The sequence below is a fragment of the Macaca fascicularis genome, chromosome 5, assembly GCF_037993035.2.
Source record: "Macaca fascicularis isolate 582-1 chromosome 5, T2T-MFA8v1.1".
Taxonomy (NCBI): domain Eukaryota; kingdom Metazoa; phylum Chordata; class Mammalia; order Primates; family Cercopithecidae; genus Macaca; species Macaca fascicularis.
Genome location: NC_088379.1, coordinates 154,920,908 through 154,939,176, shown reverse-complemented (window position 1 = coordinate 154,939,176; position 18,269 = coordinate 154,920,908).

The following is an 18,269-nucleotide window of genomic DNA, read 5'->3' as shown; positions in this document are numbered from 1 at the left end:
GCAGTGAGCCGAGATCGTGCCACTGTACTCCAGCCTGGGCAACAAGAGCAAAACTCCATCTCAAAAAAAAAAAAGAAAAAAAAGAAAAAAACAAACAAAGAAACTGTTGATTTTCTCAAAATGGTTGCAACAGTTGCTCCACATCTTTGTTAATATTTATTTATTGCCAGTCATTCTGATAGTAGCCATTTAGTGAGTATGATATTATATGTCACTGTGTTTTCAATTTGTGTTTCCCAGATGACTAACGTTATTGAGTACCTTTTCATGTACTCATTGGCCATTGTATACCTTCTGCTTGCCATGTACTGAGAGAAGGCTCAGTTTTACTCGGGGGGACCTCTGAGCTTTCTGATCTCATTCCCCTTGTTCACTGGTTGTTCCCTTCCTCTAGGATAATACTCGGTATACCTCACAGGTATTTCTGCTAGCTCTCTTGTTCTGTTCCTAGCTTTCCATGTTGTACCCTGTGTAAAAGCTTTGTAGGAAACAATTGGCAAGTGAGTGCAAAGTTACTATATTACTGGGGCTTTCTGGTCTCCTCATCTGTAATGCCAGCCCATATATAACCATTCAAAATTTGTTAAAAGCTAGGTTGATTTTTTCCATGCCCTTATCAGTGGCAGATTTACTGTTGTTTTCCTAACAGGGATATAAGCATTCAGGGATCTCCCTTCTCTTAAAAAGACTGGTTCCTTTTTGGAATTTAGTTCCATATAAGCTCAAGTTCACTTCTCAGTTCTTTGATGATTCATAAAAACTATGATTTATTTTGATATTTTAGCTTACTCAGCTTGTTCTTGTTAGTATGAAAACAGTAGTCATTTGAGACTTTCTATACCCTAACAAGAAGCAGAAGTATATTAATTTTTAATTTTAGCATCTTATTATTGAAAACATTTTTTAAAAATAATTAAGCACTGTAATATTTTTGGAAGTGGCTTAACTTTATTGGTAGGAATGATAAATGTGTACATTGTTAGATTGGTAGTTAGAGCTATTCTTCAGGTATAGTGAACTGGGAAGATAGTCCTTCACCCAGGACTTTTCAGGCATCTGAGTAATGAAGCAGGGAGGCAGGAGATGGGAAAAAAAAAGTTAAAGGGATGGTTCTGTTAGCTCATACTGAAGAATACCCACAGTTGTGCATATATTTAAGGAAATACTTCCATCCATGTTACAACTAAATGAGTTGGCACTGTAAGTGGAATTTTCTGGAGGGGAGGGACAGCAAGACTACGCTGCCCCAGGTCTTGTATTATTATCCCCTTGGAATCACATAATGATTATTGCTGTCACTGTGATGGTCCTAGAGCACTACTTCCTTGTTTAATAAGTACAAGTGTGGAGAAAATGATTTGTGGTGGATTTGTATTGTGTCAGTCTAGCTAAGCTGGAATTGTATTTCCCAGAAGTCACTTTCTTGCATACTTCTGAGTTAGGGGCCCATGAGATTTGAAAACTGAGGAAGTAGCCATATTCTTTTTGTCTGGAAGGCCAATCCAGAGGCACCAGGTTCTCTCCTGCTCATCCATATTATTATTTATCTTCTGGCTCATTTTCTTGGCTGGGCATACAGCCAAGCCTGCAGCTCCTTTAGTTCCTGTCCTGCTGGATCCTCATGCAGTTTCTCTGACTCCTGGACCACGTGCATATTGAACTCCGTGATAAAGGACACCAACTTCTGTAGGATACTGCATCATCAAAACGGAAGGCTTGGAGGCAGTGAGGAACCAACACAGTGCTGGTCAGTCTCTGTGTGTGAGTTTCAGCTTGTCTTTGTTCTCCTTCACTTCACATCCATCTTCCCCATCCAACTTTCTGTCCTGCTTACTTCAGGATCTAGCACCAAATGCAAAGCCAACAGCTTCACATAGACTGGTTAATCAGACCCCACAATTGCCTATGGTCAAATGCTTATGATAAAGCTCTCTCTCTATATATATATATGTATATATATACATATATATGTGTGTGTGTATATATATCACCTCCTAATTGTTTTGTTCCTCTGAAGGAGCCTTAACTGATATATGAACCTTCTCTTCACACCCTATAGTTCAGCTGAAATAAGCTGACATTTGCTTAACTATTTAGTTCAGCAAAATTTTACCCCAAATGAGGAATAACAGAAGGAAACTAACACTAGAGCAACATGAATCCAGATAATGTATGCAGCTTTTTTTTCCTAACTCCAATCCTCCCCGCACAACCTCCTTCCCAAAATCCCATTTCAAAGATTATCTTTATTCTCCTCTACTTAGGAGGATCTTTATTAGCTACATTGATTTATCAAAGTGTAGGACAAGAAAAGGAGGACGAGAGAGCTGGCTTGAATGTCCCTTCCTAACTGCTTAAGGCCTGTTCCTGTGGTCCCTAAGTCCTCCTAAAGCTCTGTCTTCTTTCCTGCATGATGTCAGGAGTTCAGGCGGCCTTTCAGAGGGAGATGGGTGTGAATTAGCTGTTAGAGAATTCGACAGGATAACCAAAGTAATGCAAAAACCACCACAGTCAAATAGCAAAATCTACACATTCCATAGCAAATTTTCTTTACCACATGCTGTCAGTATTACGTGCAGTCCATTACCAAAGCAAATTATATAACATGCTGTCGGTATTACGTGCAGTTCATTACCAAGGCAAATTGTATCAACCTTCTCTCCCTCCTTCCTCAGGACAGATGACATTCTCCCTCGTTTGTGATCTCTTTCTGCCCTTGATGTTTATTTTAGCCTAGCTTTATGGGTGTAAAATTTTTGGTGGTTGGGAAGAACATGATGTGATTTCCCAGGTTCTGTGCCCCCTCCATTGACAGAAGCTTTGGTAGGAGAGATATTTGGGGTCGAGACAATTTGTGGTTCTCCTGTTGACATGCTATGTAGACAATGCCTACTCCTCCTGTACCTTTGGTAGGCCTTAGTCTGCTTTCATGCTTTATATTCCACCCCCGGCCACCGCCGCGTTCCCACCCGCACCCCCACTAGCTCAGTTATATTTAGTGCTTGCACAAGGTAAGATCTTAACAACTCTCAGAATTCAGGCAGACATCCTCACAGAGCTGCATGAGACCATACAGTAAATATAGCCCAACTCAGCCATTCTACAGTTGAGAAACACAACTCAGGGAAGTTAAGTCATGTCAAGCAGCTAGTTGTGGAATAGTAGTGGCAAAGGGGGTGTATAATGGGCATTAGTCAGTTAACCTATGGTGTCTGCCACAAAGATGACGCTTGTTTCTATAAACCATTGATTATATCCTCAATGTACAACATGGTTGCTGGCACAGTGCAGGTGCTCAAAAATATTTACTGAATTAATGAATAAATGAATGAGTATGTGAAATGTACCGAAAGGTAACTTGTCTAAAGTCATAGTAGATAGTAGATAACTGAGATAGTATCTAGCAGATAACTGAGACAGCATCTAGATCGAGGCCTAATGTCTTAGCCACCAATATTGCCAAAAACTTATTGGTTTGTTTGACTTTGCAGAAGGGCAAGCCTGCCCTGCAGAGATGGCAACACAGGGTCTGCTAGCAGGAGTCTGGGGTGTGAAGGGTGAAGAGCTGGCCTTTACTGGGATGGCTGTGCTGCTTCTCCTGAACTGGTCCTATTGAACTCCCTGACAGGGGTTTCACAAGTTTGTGGCCATTTAATAGTAGGATCTTCCCTCAAAATTTATTACTCTAGACCTGTGGTTCTAAGTGGTTTTGACAGGATGCAAAATTTTAAAATAAGTTGGCATCTATCACACACTATAAATGAACAGCTGCATTATTAAAGCAAATATTTTCTCTATGTCATAGATTTTGAATAAATATTGTTATGAATTCAAATTTATTTCATTCAAACTTGGAAACATAAATTGTTGATTTTTGTTTGCTATACACTTTCAAAACAAATTTTAAAGTCCTGAATCACTTCCAAATAACAATTATAGTGTTTCCAGAATCACTGAGCACAAAGGAAATCATTTCTTGGAAGCCCTTCTGTTTTAAGTACCCCCCTCCCTGCTTTACAGATGTCCTTAAGCTAGGGCCAAGCACTTTTGCATTTATTCTTTAGCTGACTCTGATTTTCACTCTCCCATTTAAAAAAAATTTCCAGTGGAGACAGAGTCTACATTATTCTAGCATGCTTTTAAAAAATTCACACAAGAAAGGAAAAAACAACTTCTGAAAAATTATTCTGTGGCTTTTGATGCAATTTAAATAAAATGAAATTATTTTAAAAGCTTTGCTAACATTTTTGCTAGCTTTTGTAGTGAGTAAAAAAGAAAAGAAGACATTAGTCCTTTAGAGGAATAATTTGGTCCAATCTGTAGACATAGATTTGTGGACGGCTGTCTAGATGGGCAATTTTAGGGAAGATCTACAAGGGAAAATAAAAAGCCAAGGTATAATTATGGTCTTTGGAGAAAAATACATCAAGCATAAGACTGGAGCTTGTTAAAAATAATGATAATAGGGCCGTGTGTGGTGGCGCATGCCTGTAATCCCAGCACTTTGTGAGGCTGAGGCAGGAGGATCACTTGAGGTCAGGGGTTTGAGACCAGCCTGATCAACACGGTGAAACCCCATCTCTACTAAAAAATACAAAAATTAGCTGGGCATTGTGGCGTGCACTTGTAATCCCAGCTGCTTAGGAGGCTGAGACATGAGAATTGCTTGAAATCGGGAGACGGAGGTTTCAGTGAGCCAAGATTGGCCACTGCACTCCAGTTTGGGTGACAGAGCAAGACTCTGTCTCAATAATAATAATAATAATAATAATAATAACAACAATGATAATAAAAGTCATGATAGTTAATAGTAATGATTAAGCTCTTTCTGATGTGCCAGGCTCTGTACTAAGAAGTTACTATTAGTATCTTTGCTTTACAGATGAGGAAACTAAGGTCTGATACTGAACAAATGACTACCTAGTCATTTTGTGTCTCAGAAGAGAATTAGTACTAGATGCAGAAAGGCAAGCAGACAAATTGGTGAGCCTAGTCATAACAGGCAGTGGGTCTTGGAACTGAAGAAACGATGCAGGGAGGAACCAGGAGTGAACAGCAAAAAGAGCCTTGATACATTTGAGTCTTTGTGGTGTCAGCTAATATTAGGATATAACAGTGCTGAAATTAATGCACTGAAAATTAACAGAGTAGCATCTGGCATAAGCTTTGACAGTACTTGCTTGTGAATGTTATTCCCACTTCAGAATCTCATTTAGATTTAAATTTCTGCCTACAGAAAGGACAGAACAAATCATTCTAATTATGATGAAAATAAGTGTTACAGAGCTGGGGAAAAATGGAGAAAATAAGAAAATAATTCTTAAGTTCACTTCCTTCTAAAATTGTGTCATCCTGAGCCAGGCACAGTGACCTGGCTCCTGTAGTCTTAGCTACTGGGAGGCTGAGACAGGAGGACTGCTTGAGCCCAGGAGTTTCAGGCTGTAGTATGCTCTGATCCTACCCGTGAATAGCCACTGTACTCTATTCTGGGCAATATAGAGAGACCCCATTGCTAAAATATAAAATAAAATAAAATAAAATAAAATAAAGCCATTCTGAGTACTAGGCATAAACAAAAGAAATAACAAACCAACATTTAAAAATACTTTAAAAATGTAGGACATTTCCTCTTTCCCCAGGCTATAGAAACACTTTGTTTATTTTAAAGCTGTATTAGTCTGTTTTCACGCTGCTAATAAAGACCTACCCAAGACTGGGTAAGTTACAAAGAAAAAGACGTTTAATGGGCTCATACTTCCACATGTCTGTGGAGGCCTCACAATCGTGGCGGAAGGTGAAAGGCACATCTTACATGGTGGCAGACGAGAGAGAAATGAGAGCCAAGCAAAAGGGGAAACCCCTTATAAAACCATCAGCTCTCATGAGACTTATTCACGACCATGAAAACAGTACTGGGGAAATTGCCTCCATGATTCAATTACTTCCCACTGGGTCCCTCCCACAACATGTAGGAATTATGGGAGCTACAATTCAAGATGAGATGTGGGTGGGGACACAGCCAAACCATATAAAAAGTCAAAATCTATTGAAAAAGATTAATAAAACCAAGATAAGGTGCTAATAACAAAACACAAATTAAAAATGAGAGATAATGAATATTTTAAAATTTATAATAAAAATAGAAAGAGAAATATACATTGTGGATCAAATGAATAAATTTATAAAAATATAAAATTCCAGAATGGATGCCAGAAAAAAGACGTTTTACAGAAATTGAAATAATAGTCAAAGGTCTTTCTTTCTTAAAAATCATCATCACCTCAGAGGGTTTACAACTGAGTTCTAATAAACTTATCTCTCTTTTTTTTTTAAGACAGGTTCTCACTATATTGCTCAGGCTGATCTTGAACTCCTGGCCTCAAGTGATCCTCTCACCTCAGTCTCCCAAGTGGCTGAGATTCCAGGAAAGTGCCACCATGCCCAGCTTGAGTTCTATTCAACTTTTAAGGAACAATTGACTAGTATGTTATACATGGTCTTTAAAAAAGTAGAAAAGGGATATGAAATCTGCCCAACTCATTTTGTCAGGTTAATGTAATCTTAACCAGGTAAGAATATTTAGAAAAAAAGACAATTCTAGTTCCATTTTACCTAGCTAGGCATATTTTTAAAAAGATTTTTATTTTTGTGTTTTTAAATTTTTATATTTTAAATTTTATATTTTAAATTAATTTTTATATTTAAATTTTATATTTTAAATTGATATTAGTTTTAATTGATAAATCATAACTGTATACTTTAATGGATTAATGGCATACAAGGAAATGTTCTGAGATATATACACATATATCTCCTATATGTGATATATATGTATACATATATCTCCTATATGTGCATATATGTATACACATGTATCTCCTGTTTGTATGTATATATATCAGAACATCTCCTTGTATGCCATTAATCCATTAAAGTATACAATTATGATTTATACACATATATAAATCATATATATGGTTTGGCTCTGTGTCCCTACCCAAATCTCATCTTGAATTGTAGTTCCCATAATCACTACATGTTGAGGGGGAAACCCTGTGGAATGCAGTGACCGGATCATGGGGGCAGTTTCCCCCATGCTGATCTCGTGATAGTGAGTGAGTTCTCATGAGATCTGATGGTTTTATAAAGTAGTATTCCCTGCTCTTCCTCCTTCTCTTTCTCTCCTGTCACAATGTGAAGAAGGTCCTTGCTTCTCCTTTGCCATCTGTCATCACTGTAAGTTTCCTGAGGCCTTCCCAACCATATGGAACTGGTTATATATGATATATATTAATTAATTTTTATGTTTAAATTTTATATTTTAAATTGATATTAATTTAATTGATAAATCATAACTGTATTCTTTAATGGATTAATGGCATACAAGGAGATGTTCTGAGATATATACACATATATCTCCTATATGTGATATATATGTATACATATATCTCATATATGTGCATATATGTATACATATTTATCTCGTATGTGTATATATATATCAGAACATCTCCTTGTATGCCATTAATCCATTAATGTATGCTGTTATGATTTATCAATTAAAAATTAATATTAATTTAAAATATAAAAATTTAAAACACACAAAAATAATAATCTTCAAAAAAAATGCCTAGATAGGTGAAATGGACCTAGAATTGTCTTTTTTTCTAAATACTCTTACCTGGTTTCAAATCAAGATTATATTGTATCTCAGATATATATATATACACATACACACACACACATATACACCTATATATATGTGATATGTGTGTGTGTATCTATATGTAAACCAAAGGAGATGTTCTGAGAGAGATATATATGTGTATATATATATATATATATAAACAAAGGAGGTTTAATTGACTCACAGTTCCATGTGGTTGGGAAGGCCTCAGGAAACTTACAGTGATGACACATGGCAAAGGAGAAGCAAGGACCTTCTTCACATTGTGACAGGAGAGAAAGAGAAGGAGGAAGAGCAGGGAATACTACTTTATAAAACCATCAGATCTCATGAGAACTCACTCACTATCACGAGATCAGCATGGGGGAAACTGCCCCCATGATCCGGTCACTACTTTCCACAGGGTTTCCCCCTCAACATGTAGTGATTATGGGAACTACAATTCAAGATGAGATTTGGGTAGGGACACAGAGCCAAACCATATCATTCTGCCCTGGTCCCATCCAAATATCATGTCCCTTATACACTTCAAAATGAATCATGCCTTCTCAACAGTCTGTCAAAGTCTTAACTCATTCCAGCGTTAATCCAAAAGTACAAGTCCAAAGTTTCCTCTGAGACAAGGCAGAGCAATTCTGCCTATGAGCCTGTTAAATCAAATCAAGTTAGTTACTTCCAAGATACAATGGGAATACAGGTATTGGATAAATGCTCCCATTCCAAGTGGGAAAAATTGGTTAAAACAAAGGGGCTACAGACTCCATGCAAGTGTGAAATCCAGTGAAGCGGTCAGTAAATCTTAAAGCTCCTAAGTAATCTCCTTTTACTCCATGTCTCACATCCAGGTCATGTTAATGTAAGAAGTGGGCTCCCACAGCCTTGGGCAGCTGTGACCCTGTGGTTTTGCAGGATACAGTCCCTCTCCTGGCTGCTTTCACTGGCTGGTGTTGAGTGTCTGTGACTTTTCCAGATGCATGGTGCAAGCTGTCAGTGAATATACCATTCTGGGGTCTGGAGTATGGTGGCTTTCTTCTCACAGCTCTATTAGGCATCCCCAGTGGGCACTCTGTGTGGGGGCTCCAACCCCACATTTTCTTTCTGCATTGCCCTGGCAAAGGTTCTCCATGAGGGCTTCACCTCTCAGCAAACTTCTGCCTGGACATCCAGGTATTTCTATACATCCTCTGAAATCTAGGCAGAGGTTTCCGAATCTCAATTCTTGACTTCTGTATACATGCAAGTCCAACACCACATGAAAGCTGCCAAGGCTTGGGACTTGCCCCCTCTGAAGCAATGGCCTGAGCTATATCTTGGCCCCCTTTAGCCACAGCTGATGCAGCTGGGATGCAGGGCACCGACCCGAGCCTGTGCACAGCAGGAGTGCCCTGGACCAGGTCCAGGAAACCATTTTTCCCTCCTAGGTCTCCAGGGCTGTGATGGGAGGAGCTGCTGTGAAGACTTCTAACATACCCTGGAGATATTTTCCCCAATGTCTTGGTGATTAACATTTGGCTCCTTGTTACTTATGCAAATTTCTGCAGCTGGTTTGAATTTCTCCCCTGAAAATGGGTTTTTCTTTTCTACTGCATCATTAGGCTGCAAATTTTCCAAACTTTTATGATCTGCTTCCATTTTAAACCTAAGTTCCAATTTCAGATCATCTCTCTCAAGTTCAAAGTTCCACAGATCTCTAGGGCAGGGGCAAAATGCCACCAGTCTCTTTCCTAAAGCATAACAAGAGTGACCTTTGCTTCAGTTCCAAAGAAGTTCCTCATCTCCATTTGAGACCACCTCAGCCTGGACTTCACTGTCCATATCACTATCAACATTTTGGTCAAAGCCATTCAATAAGTCTCTATGAGGTTCCAAACTTTCCCACATCTTCCTGTCCTCTTCTGAGTTCTCCTAACTGTTCCAATCTCTGCCCATGACCAGTTCCAAAGTCACGTCCACATTTTCAAGTATCTTTAAAACAGTACCCCACTCTCTGAGGTATCAATTTACTGTATTGGTCTGTTTTCACACTGCTATAAAGATAACTGTCCAAGACTGAGTAATTTATAAACAAAGGAGGTTTAATTGACTCACAGTTCCACATGGCAAGGGAGGCCTCAGGAAGCACAATCACGATGAAAGGTGAAGGTGAAGAAAGGACCTTTCCAGCAGGAGAAAGAGAAGGAGCAAGAACCAGGAAAAGTGCCTTAAAAAACTACCAGATCTCATAGAACTCACTTATTATCACAAGAATAGCATGGGAGAAACTGTCCCCATGATCCAATCACCTCCTACCATGTTCCTCCCTCAACATGTGGTGATTATGGGGATTACAATTCAAGATGAGATTTGGGTGGGAACACAGAGCCAAACCATATCACCTATACGGAAATAATTTTGTTTATTTTTATTTATTTATTATTTTTTTCTCTCATTAATCCTCGCCTATATAGAGATAATTCTAAAAAGTGTTGTATTACTTTGAGAAATCAGATAGTATCTGACTAGAAATAACTTTCAGGAAATGGACTAATAATCGTTATTATAATATATAGAATAACCTTAATAAAGCACTTGAAGTATGTTAAACATTGTGCTAAGACCTTTCCACAAGTTATCTCAGTTATTCTTCACAGCGAGATCTTACAGATGTGGAATTATGACTTAGAGAAGTTAAGAAAGTAGTGCCCAAGAATAATAAAACTAGTAACTAGTGGGGCTGGAATTAAACTCAGGCAGCCTGAGGCAGAAATTGAATCACATTCAAATAATTCAACAAATATTTAATTAATGCCTATTGCCTGCAAGGCAGGGAGTGGAGCTTTTCTTCTTCCCTTCACTTTAGTTTAGTCACCATCTGGGGTATTTAATAATAGAATTTTACTTGTTTTGTTTTGGTCATTCAGGCTAATTTCCCCTTAAGCCAAAAGCTGGCAGTTTAAGTCTGTCACATTGATTCTCTGATGGTACGACCTAGGATGGCCTCCATGAACTGCCAAACTTTATGAGAAAATGAAATGCTAGAGGTAGCCCAATCTCTAGGTGCTTTCCTATTTGAATCTCTAGGCTATTCAAAATGAGCCCAAATGAATTTACCAGGTATATCCCCAGGTACAAAACACTGCACTCAGTAAGTGGCAGATTATCCCCCTGCCCAAACCTTAGTCAGGCTCTTCTGGGCTCTTTTTCAACTAGGCTCCTTTTCAACTAGCCTCCATCCTTGGGCACATCCTCAAGAGCCCAGTTTTGGCAAGATTCTTAATCAGTTTAGCCAGAATCCCTCACCTTCGATATCTAGATCACCCTTGATGGTGATCGAATTCTTCCTTCTCTACCAGCCTCCAGCTGATGTCTGATCACCCTGGCCTGCCTGCTGCAGGAATACTTCTGGATGGTTTTAGGCAGAATCCCCCTTACTCCTGATGTTTCCACTTACCAATTTTCTATCCACTGACTCCCTCCCTGCTCCTTGGCTATAAATTCCCACTTGCTCATGCTTTATTTGGAATTGAGCCCAATTTCTCCCCAGGTTATCCACGCTTCGGTCTGATGTGGCTACAAAGCTGGTATTTCCCACAACCTCCTTTTCAGGCTTGATAATTTGCTAGAATGGCTCACAAAACTCAGGGAAACATTTGGTTTATGTTTACCAGTTTATTAGAAAGGATGCAAATGAATGGCTAGATGAAGAGGTGCATAGGCCAAAGTCTTGAAGGGTCCTAATCACAGGAGCTTCTGTCCCTATAAAGTTGGGGGTGTGCCACTCTCTCAAAACATGGATGTGTTCCCCAACCTGGAAGGTCTCTGAATCCTATTGTTTAGGGATTTTTATGGAAATCTCGTTCCATGGGCACGATTGATTATATCATTGGTCATTGGTGATTAGCTTAATCTCCAGCCACCCCACTACCTCCCCAGGTCACAGGAGGCAGGAGTGGGGAGTGGGAGTTGGGGAGTGGGGGTGAAGCTGAGAGTTCCAACCCTCTAATCCTGCCTTGGGCTATCTGGTTCCCTGCTGCTTTCCTGAAGCTATCTAGGGTCCCCCAGCCCCCAGTCATCTCATTAGCATACAAAAGACATCACTCTGGAAATTCCAAGGGTTATAGGAGCTGTGTGCCAGGAACTGGGGACAAAGGCCAAACATTTAATTTTTTGTTCTATCTGAATATGTATTTGCTAAATTGGATACAATTCTACCCCACAGAAACAATTTCCAAAATGTCCTTTTATAATTATAGTTTTTAACCTTGAGAAGATAAACTTCTTTCTGTTTCAGAATCTAGTTGAGCAGCTTCTGTAGCAGAATTAGTTGGGAATAGGTAGTACTTATTAGTGGAAGTAGGGATACTTGGAAACTTATATTTGAGATTTCTAATAAAAATTCCAGGAAGTCTACAGACTTGGGTAGGACATAAATTAATTTGAGGAAATAGTGTATTCCATCTTTAAGAAAATTTCAAATGCCGAAACATGACTTTCTTTGTATTTTATATATTCTCTGTGTTCTCTGGAGGTGACACTCATTAGGTTAGAGGAAAAATCGGCCTTTTTCCCTTAGGATTCTTCTGTGTAATTCTCAGTATGGAAGATTTCCTACCATGTATGCATAATTTTCCATTTTCTTTCTCTGCCCAATCAGTTAGAGCAGTCCCTTCCCAAAACAAAATTTCACAAGATACACTCATCTCTTCTAGTCATTTAAAATGATGCTGGCCAAGAACCACTCAATTGCTTGAGTGAATTGATTTTACATCCCACCTATGGTTCTCAGCCTCGTTTTAAAACACTGGATTGGTATTGTACACTGGGATAGAGAATGTTAACATGAAATGGAAGTAGAAGCATTTGAAAATTTTCCCCTTGTTTTTTATTGCACACTGGGATTAACTCTTTTCCAGTTCCAATAATTGGTTTTGTGTGAAGATATCTAGTATATTTCTTTTAGTCCCCATATTTTTACTAAGATCAAGAACTAAGGACGAAAGGTGTCAAATATCCCACATTCTACATACACAGCCTTCTTACCACGAGCTTTTATAAAGAGTCCAGGACTGACCCTTCTGTCACACCCAGAGTCAGTAGGAGAGGCTGGGGAGGTAGAAGAAGACTCAGTCTCTCAGGGAAGTGGGACGTTGGCTGGTTCATCACAGTTACATTCTGGATGGAGACATGAAGAGGGTTAGAGTTAGATGACACCAAAGTCCTCCTCTGCCCCTTTTATTTCCCAAAGAAAATTACACTTCTAGGGGAGGAGGGAAAAAATCATAAACATTTTCTCTGATTTTAGGGACATTGGAGATATGCAGCCAGGAGCTTCATTTTTCCTATTTGCAAGATGTTTTTATTTTTCTAAAGCCAGAAAGGGTCAGCATAGGGTCCAGAGGAACCAGAGATAGATGGGCCCTGGGCTTTAGGGCTGGAGGAGGTGGGGGTGACCTCCTGCCATGGAGCCTTACTTGGCTTCTCACAAGCTGTAAGAGACCCAAGGTAGAAGCCTCCCAGCATCAAAGGTGGGAGATGACTGGACAGGGTACTCAGTCTGCAGTAGCAGGAAGGAACCCCTATACTTTGAGATGGGATCAAGATTTACATATATGTGAACTCTTTTTTTAATCTCCACTTGTTTAGGTTTTTTGTTATTGTTGTTTTGTTTTGTTTTGTTTTATCCAAGAACAATTCTGTTTTGTTTTGTTTACAGAATCAGGAGAAATGGATTGGGGGAAAATACTTGCTTAGGAAGGCTGGAAGAAAATGGACAGGATGTAGACACAGAGGTTAATTCAACCAACATGGTAAAGAGATTTGCTATAGGATAGAGAATAAAGATGGCGAAACTGAAACTTGATAGCCTGGAGAAGTTTATTGGAGGCTGTTGGTGAATGAGAAGCTTAGGAATAGCTGTGGCAAGTGAGAAGATTAGAGACAGGAAAGGATGTGGGAAATATTGATTTGTATTATGAATCTCAACCCTTCCTAATGCTTTTCAAGAGCACAAATAAAGAATGGAGTCCTCTTTAATTTCTCTTGGCAATTGGACTGTATATCTTTACATGTAACTTCCAGCAGAGAGGAGCCACATGGGACCCCAAGAATTATTTGGGTTATAGCTATGCACTGACAGTGTACAATACCAACTCTGAGTATCCTAATCAAAGGCCATGAGAAGTCTTTTGGGTTAACGAAATTACCTATGTCCCAAATACCGTGCTATACCTGTGGGAAACTGTAATCGTAACTGGATTAGCTCCTGTGAATTGAAAATATAAGAATTGCAAAAATGTTAAAAAACTGATATTAGAAGATAGTAAAATGTCCAAGCATATAGGAAGAGCAGAAGCCACATGGTATAGGATGGGGCCATATGGTGCAGGAAGTTGGCAAAGAAGTGATAGTGTCCTGGCGAGTTAAGTGGAAAAGCATGTCCCTGAGATCAATGAGGTTAACAGAATGCTCTGTCTGGCTTCCTGCCCTGATACCTGTTCTCCCTCACGCATGGGGCCATGTAGCTCCTTATGAGGTTTGAGTCAGACCAGAGCTAGTAATTTGCCATCAGAAAAATGAAGGAATTCCTGAACTGGTGCCTCATGAATAACATAATTGTAGCTAATACATGTTGAGCAAAAATACGTGCTGCACAATAACCTTTTGGTCAATGATGGATCACATACATGATGGTGGTCCTACAAATTTATAATGAAGTTGAAAAATTCCTATTGCTTAATGATATCATAGCCATCCTAATGTCATAGCGCAACACATTACTCACACGTTTGTGGCGATGCTGGTGTAAACAAACCTATTGTACTACCAGCTATATAAAAGTATAACATATACAATTATGTACAGTACATACTTGATAATAATAATAAATGACTGTGTTACAGGTTTATGTATGTACTACACTATACTTTCAATAGTTATTTTAGAGTGTACCTTTTCTACTTTTTTTTTTTTTTTTAAGACACTGAGTCTTGCTCTGTTGCCCAGGCTGGAGTACAGTGGCGCAATCTTGCTCACTGCAACCTCCACCTCCTGGGTTCAAGTGATTCTTATGCCTCAGCCTCCCGAGGAGCTGGGATTACAGGTGCCCACCATGACGTCTGGCTAATTTTTGTATTTTTAGTAGAGATGGGGTTTCACCATATTAGCCAGGCTGGTCTTGAACTCCTGACTTCAAGTGACCTGCCCGCCTTGGCCTCCCGAAGTGCTGTGAAGCCTAAGCCACTGTGCCCAGCCTCTTTACTACTTATTTTTTTAAAAAGTTACCTGTAAAACAGCCTCAGAAAGATCCTTCAGGAGGTTTCCAGAAGAAGGCGTTGTTATCATAGGAGATGATCGCTCTATGCATGTTATTGCCCCTGAAGACCTTCCAGTGGGACAAGATGTGAAGGTGGAAGGCAGTGCTATTGATGATTCTGATCCTGTGTAGGCTGAGGCTAATGTGTGTCTTTGTGTCTTAGTTTTCAACAAAAAAGTTTAAAAAGTAAGAAAATATTTTTTAAAGTTCTAAAATAGAAAAAAGCCTATAAATTAGGATATAAGGAAAGGAAATATTTTTGTACATCTGGACATGTTTGTGTTTTAAGCTAAGTGTTATTACAAAAGAATAAAAAGGTTAAAACAGTTAAAAAGTTCCCATAACATCTCTCTGAGTCAGATATTACTACTCTTGTTTTATGTGAGAAACCGAAACTTAGGAAGTTAAGTGGAAATGTCACCCTGGTGGTCAGTACAGAAAAAAGAAACAACTTTGGTGGTTTCAAGCAGAAAAGGATTTGATTTTCTGCATTTTGAATATGAGATACTTAGGTGTAGATCTTTTGGTATTTATCCTGCTCAGCATTTTCTGAAGTTCCTGAATTTGTTGTTTGGTGTCTTGTCATTAGTTTTAAAAAGTTCTCAGCCATTATTATTTCTTTTGTTCCTTTTTCTTTTTCTTGTCCTTCTGGCATTCCCATTATATGTATGTTAATCTTTTGTAAATGTGCCACAGTTCTTGGATATTTTGTTTGGTCTTTTTCATTCTTTTTTCTCAATGGATTCAGTTTTAGAAGTGTCTACAGACATTTCTTCAAGCTTGCTGATTTTTTTCCTCAGCTGTGTCTATTCTATTGATGAGCCCATTAAAGGCAATCTATATTTCTGTTACAGTGTTTTTTATTTCTAGCATGTCCTTTAAGGTCTTTCTTAGAGTTTCTATCTCTTTGCTCTTATTACCATCTGTTCTTGCATGTTGTTTGCTTTTTCCGTTAGATGCCTTAGCATATTAATCATAGTTTATTTAAATCCTGGTCTGATAATTCCAAAACGTCTGCCATATCTGAGTCTAGTTCTGATGCTTGTTTTGGCTCTATAGACTGTATTTTTTGCTTTTTAACATGCCTTGTAATTATTCCTGAACATTGGACGTGATGTAACAGGTAAAATGAATGGAGGTAAATATGCCTTTAGTATGAGGTATTATGTTGATTTGTCCAGAAATTGGGCTGGATTTACTATTTGCTGTAGTGACAGGTGGTAGAAGGTAATATTTTCATTAGTGTTCTTGTTTTTGTTTCTCTTCTCATATTTACATTTTCCTAGAGACTCCTGGAATAAGGTGTGAGGCTTGCAGTTCTTTCAGTTGTAATCCCCTACTTTTATAGAGGAGCCCTATTGATATTGGTGAGGTTTAGGCAGAGGGAAAACATTCTATAGTCCTATGATTAGGTCTGCTTCTTAGCAAGCTGAGTCCCTGGGCCGTGACCTTCTCACTTACTCCTCAGTTTCTGCTTCCTTGCCTTAGACGAGACAGGAAAGGCACAGGAGACTAGAGTTGGGTATTTCCTTTCCCCAAGATCAATTTGGCTTTGGTAAAACTCTAGTCCATTAGGGTCTTGTAAAATACAGATGCTCCTTGACTTATGATTGGGTTACGCTCTGATAAACCCATTGCAGGTTGAAAACATCACACGTTGAAAATGCAATTAATATACCTAACCTACTGAACAGCATAGCTTACCCTAGTCTATCTTAAATGTGCTTAAAATGCTTACATTAGCCTATAGTTGGGCAAAAGCATCTAACACAAGGTCTATTTTATAATAAAGTATTGAATATTTCATGTAATTTATTGAATACTATAGGTTGCGTAGAAATTGCAATAGTTTTACACCATCATAAAGTTAAAAAATTGTAAGTCACACCATCATAAGTTGGGGACCATCTATAGTTTCCCTTAAAGGCAGGCTTTGTTAAGGAAAATATAAATCTCCAGGCATATTTCCAAATGATTACTTTTCCTTCCTCCTGCAGAAAGCACAAAGGGATTGTTGTGCGATCTTCACAGTGAGAGCCTGCTGGGGCTTCTAAAGATAAAACTTATAAAAGTGGGAGCCCCTTTAAGACTGTACACCCTGGAAGTTTTTAACTCTTCAAGCTAGTCTATGCTGAGCCTCTAGTAATTCCTCAATTTACAGTGTTAACTGTTCCTACCAATATTGGCTTCAGCTCCTAGTAAGCTGTGCCTTTCTGATTCTTCTGTGTGTCTCTGAAAGTTTGGGGGCAGCAGTTTGCCCTGTGACGTCAATTTCCTGATGGATCTAAGTAGGGTCATTGATTTTAAGTTTGTTTAGGTTTTTCCCTGTTGTAAGGACAGGAGTGACAAGGTCTAAGCTATTTACTTGTCAGACTGGAAACCAGAAGTTTTGCAGAAAGCAAATTAATACAAGGGATTAGATACTTACAGGTTTTTGGAAGAGGCTGGAAGAGTGGAAGCTGGGGCTACCACTGAACTCTTGAGGTCAACTTCTCATCACCATAACTTTAATCTAGAGGTTAAAAAGATGCTGCTGCTACTGCCGTAATTGCTTCCACTCCAAAAGTAATTCAGCTCTGAAGTGTGGAATCCAACTCCAAATCCTCACATCTGTGAGTCTGGCCTTGCTGGCTCCCCACCACAGGAGCATCTGTGACTCTAAACATCAGGACAGTCTTGTTACTAGTCTCAAGTCTAATTAATAACTGCACTTTTTTTTTTGGTTTGTGTATTTATTCTTTGTTTTGATTTGCCAAGTCTCTATTTGGTGTTTCATTTTTGGTTATTGGGTCCCTGTCTTATTTCCCAATGTCTGATTCTCACTCTATCTTGCAATCTTGTCCCGTATCTCTGCTCATCCTGCCCAAGGTCCTGCCTTCCTCTGACCATTCCTGCCAGTCCCTTGAGAGAGTCCCCATAACCTATGACTTGTTTGACATGATCATCACTTATTACTTTCTCTGAAGATCTGTCTATGACACCCGCTCTGAGTGGGAAAAGACTCAGGATAGATTAAGTAAAGAGAGTATATTAACAAACAGTTTGCATTGTATAATCTCAATTTTTGTTTGTGTGTGTGTGCATGCATGTGCATTTATGTATATACAAATGGCAGGTTTGAAGACTGGAATTATATACATCAAAATATTAACAGTGAACTTCTCTGTGTGTTTTGGCTTAAGACAATTACATTTTACATTGATATGGGAAATATTTTTAACATTTCCATACTGAACACATGCTACTTATGTGAAAAACATAAATGATTGTCTTGGGAGCATATTACAGATT